Source organism: Ovis canadensis, chromosome 9, assembly GCF_042477335.2.
Source record: "Ovis canadensis isolate MfBH-ARS-UI-01 breed Bighorn chromosome 9, ARS-UI_OviCan_v2, whole genome shotgun sequence".
Taxonomy (NCBI): Eukaryota; Metazoa; Chordata; class Mammalia; order Artiodactyla; family Bovidae; genus Ovis; species Ovis canadensis.
In genome coordinates this window covers 57480812-57485182 of record NC_091253.1, presented here as the reverse complement: position 1 = coordinate 57485182, position 4371 = coordinate 57480812, and the positions used below count along the sequence as shown (strand labels likewise).

General features: G+C 36.4%; 1 pseudogene; it reads left to right on the top strand.

Moving 5' to 3' along the window:
• The first annotated feature begins 3030 nt into the window (after positions 1-3030).
• On the top strand, positions 3031-4106 carry LOC138446084 (zinc finger CCHC domain-containing protein 9 pseudogene; annotated as a pseudogene).
• The last annotated feature ends 265 nt before the right edge of the window (positions 4107-4371 follow it).

Sequence of the window (4371 nt, the reverse complement as noted above, 5' to 3'; positions counted from 1 at the left end):
TATTGCTTAGAAATATGTGTTATTTTTTAAAAGAGAAATATGCAGTTACTTTGGGGAAGTAAGTGCATTTGGGGGAGCTATGCAGAGTGTTTCAACTGTCATTTGGTGATATGTCTTGTCTTTAATCTAGTGGCACGTCTATGAATAGCCATTGAATTATTTTTTTAATTTTTTGCATGTCTGAAGTATTATGTGATTTTTCTCTTTTGTTTAAATTGTTTTGAGAAGCAGTGAAAAGATAAGGGGAAGAGGGGAAGATTGGCTTCCCCTCATAGGACATAGGTTTCCCTGGTGGCTCAGATGGTAAAGAATCTGCCTGCAATGCAGGAGACCTGGGTTCAATTCCTGGGTCAAGATGATCCCATAGAGAAGGAACGGCTACCCACTCCAGTATTCTTGCCTGGAGAATTCCATGGACAGAGGAACCTGGTGGGCTGAGCAACTAACACTTTTACTTTCACTTTCATGGGACTTCTGTTCTAGTGGAGGAGACAGGTAGTAAGCATATAAATAATTACAGAGCATGGTAAGTGCTATTAATCATTTGTTCAGTATTTCTACAACTTACCAGTCCTGCGAACTTGAGCAAGTTATTAACCTCTCTAAATCTTTACAAAGCACAGATAAAAGTGTACCTTACTCACAAGGTTGTTTTGAGAACTAAATGAGGTAACTGTCGAGCACACAGGAAAACTAAGAGTTAGCTAGTACTATTAATAAGAATAATTCAGTGATTACACAGCATTCCAAGTTCAAATATACACACATATATATATACACACACTTTGTATTAAACATTCTGCTACGACTAAACTTTCTCAGCAGAATTCCTTTTTAATATCATCTCTTTAAGTAAATACTTTTCCCTTCAATCATCTTTCGTCTGTGTTGTGGGAATTCAGCCCTTTTCATCTTTTTCTGCAAATCTTTTTTTCCACTCCAAGATCAATTTGTGGCCATTTTTGCCAAGTACTTTCTATTTCTCTTTTCTTTTACTTTTCCTCCAAAAGTGGGGGAAAAAAAATCAATGTCTGGGTTCTCTGAATGCCCAGGCTCAGTTGTTTGTGGAAATTTGAAGACCAAGAGGGTTTGAGAACTATAGGTCGGTGTGCCCTCATCTAGTCTGGAACAATAATGCAAATGTGATACTCTATAAGAATGAGCTCACAGAAGAGTGGAGCAATGCATTCATTTATAGAAAGGAAATTGCACTCAGGATACCTGCTTTCTAGATCAGTGAATAGATGGCTATCAAGCTAAAGTAAACCTCTTAAAAGTTAATTTTTATGTGTAAGTCAAGCTGTGCAGAATGACCCTGAGATGGAATTAGGTTTATGGGATGGGAACCAAGAAGTGCATTTACAGCTGCTCAGACACATAAGAAAAAGCGCTTCTGGGATCATAACAGGTGAAAAGAATTTCAGTCATTCCTGCCAGGGAGGTGGCAGGATGCAGCAGGGAAATACCTGGGTTTAAAGTATGGATATTTACTAGGTGTGAGGCCTCAAGCAAGTCAGGTAATCTGTTTAAGTCTCTTTGCTACCAGTAAAATGGAAAGCCTAATAATATTACCCTTATATATTATTTTGAAAATTAAAGGAGATAATGATTATGTAAAGCATCCTGAATCTGAAAGTTTATGAGAGCCAAACATAGGTTTTTTTCTTTGGAAGGAAAAGGAAAGAAGTCTAACTTGGCAAAAAAAAAAAAAAAAAATCAGCACTGATTGCTAAGGAGTAAAAATGCAACCTTACCGAAAGATGATTTAAGAAAAAAACAGGGGGGGTTTATAACATGGAGATGAGATTAATGAAAAGAAGTATTTACTAATAGGAAATGATATAGTTTCTGCTAAAGGGAAATTTAAAAGAAATTAAAGAATACTTTAATGTAGAGGCTCACATATAAATATTAGCTCAACAAATGTTTCCTTTCCGCTTTTTTAGTGGGTATCTGAAACAGCAAGAATTTGGAATTTCAAAATTCAAAAAAGTTAGGTCCTTAAAAAGTTACTTGGTATATTACTCAAGTCCAAATTCTGCTGTTTATTAGGTGCATAACGTTAGAAAATCCAAGCCTTTCTGAGATTTGGAAATATAATAATATCCATCTTCTTCTGTAAAGATGTTTTGAGGAGTGAAATAAAATTATAGAATGCATGTTAGAAGTGTTCTGTAAACTATAATGTGCAATATCAGCAGACAATGGGTATCTAGTTGGTTTATATAAATATAAATTTATATTTAGTGGGAAACTTTTGCTATGATAATTGGTGATGTTTTAATTACAATAAAAGTAAGTGACTTCTCAAGCTCACACAGATAAATAACTCCAAGTTCTTGAAACTGATGAGCAAATAATGCTCTGTACTACTCTAATCAGGACTTAGCCTGAACCAGCAGGTTTCATGAATCTTAAGAATGGGAGCTTTTCAGTGGAAGAAATTACAAGGGAAAATATCAACAGATTTCACTATATAAACAAAATTTCCATACATATGAAATATAAAACTAAAAGGAAGGAGTCTTTACAACAAATGTGACAAAAGCTAATATCCTTAAACAAAGGCCTCATAAAACTAGATGAGCAAAACGATAAGACTGCAAAGAAAAACAGGACAAGGACCTTTTACAAATAAACACATTTTAAGATTGATCTATTTAATCATCAAGAAAATTAAAATTAAAAGCATAATGTGGTAATCATGTTTGAGTATTACTCAGCAAAAATTCAAAATTGTAGTAATGGTATCTTGGTACAGGTGAAATAGAAACTTTCATAAGTCCTTTGGGAACATAAACTAGTAGAATCTTTTGAAAAAACAGTTTAATAATACATATCAAAAAGTTAAAAAAATATACTCAACTCCTTGGTCCAAAAAAGGACCCCACAAAGACACATGGAAATTAAAGTATCCAATAAAGTATGCAGGATCAGCTTTCCTGGTAAGCGTTGGGGAATAAGGCCCGTTCCCTGGGGCGCGGCTGGAGGGCGCAGGAACTGGAGGCTAGGTCCCCGGGGGCCCCCAGCGCCAGATTGATACCCCTCTGATGAAGCTATGACCAGGTGGGCACGAGTCACTACCACACAGAACAAACGACCCTTTCCTGCAACATCATGGGAGGCTATGAAGAAGGGGTCCTCTGAGGGACACAGCCAGAATCTTCCAAAGAGTAAACAACTTGAAGCCAACAGGCTGTCCCTTAAAAATGATGCCCCCCCAAGCAAAACACAAAAAGAATAAAAAGAAAAAGGAGTATTTAAATGAAGATGTGAATGGATTCATGGAATATTTAAGACAAAACTCACAGATGCTTCACAATGGTGAGGTGATAGCAACAGACAGTCAGAAAGTAAGGGAAGAAATTGAAGTTGCTTTAAAGAAAGACAGTCGTCGGGAAGGAAGACAATTAAAAAGACAAGCAGCAAAGAAAAATGCAATGGTATGTTTCCATTGTAGACAACCTGGCCATGGGATTGCAGATTGCCCTGCTGCCCTTGAGAACCAAGAAATGGGCACTGGAATATGTTACAGGTGTGGATCCACAGAGCATGAAATAACCAAGTGCAAGGCTAAAGTAGACCCAGCTCTTGGTGAATTTCCTTTTGCAAAATGTTTCGTTTGTGGGGAAATGGGGCATCTGTCCAGATCTTGTCCTGATAATCCCAAAGGACTCTATGCTGATGGTGGTGGCTGCAGACTTTGTGGCTCTGTGGAACATATGAAGAAAGATTGTCCCAAAAGTCAGAACTCAGATCGAATGGTCACAGTTGGTCGCTGGGCAAAGGGAATGAGTGCAGACTATGAAGAAATTTTGGATGTGCCTAAACCACAGAAACCCAAAACAAAGATACCTAAAGTTGTTAATTTTTGATGATTAGTACTGTTGTTTGTTCAACATTCTGAACTGGGCCTGCTTCACAAGTTGGAGCTAGACTGTCCCTTGGAGGCCTGTATTATAGATATCAGTATAATTTAGGTGTGATCAAACCAATTCCTGAGTTCTGTCCATCAAGGGGCACTTCTCCCATTGTTTGGAGAAGATCACTGAAAAAAAGTGTAAGATGTTTAAAATGGATTTTCTAAAAGAATATATTTTTGACCAGTAGAACTTAGGTGTAACTAAGTGATTATATACCTGATTGTAACAATCATTTTTTTCTTAAAAACAAAATTATGCATTAATGTGAACTATCCCTAAACATAGGGTAACTGCTTTGCATTTGGAAGTGAATTTGTGGCCCTCTTGTTGGTTCCAAGTATCAGTTTATCATTATGTTAGAAATTTATTTATAATTGCCACAAAGTGTATTTTTAAAATATTAAATAAAAATTCATTTGCTATTTTAAAAAAAAAGTATGCAAGATCA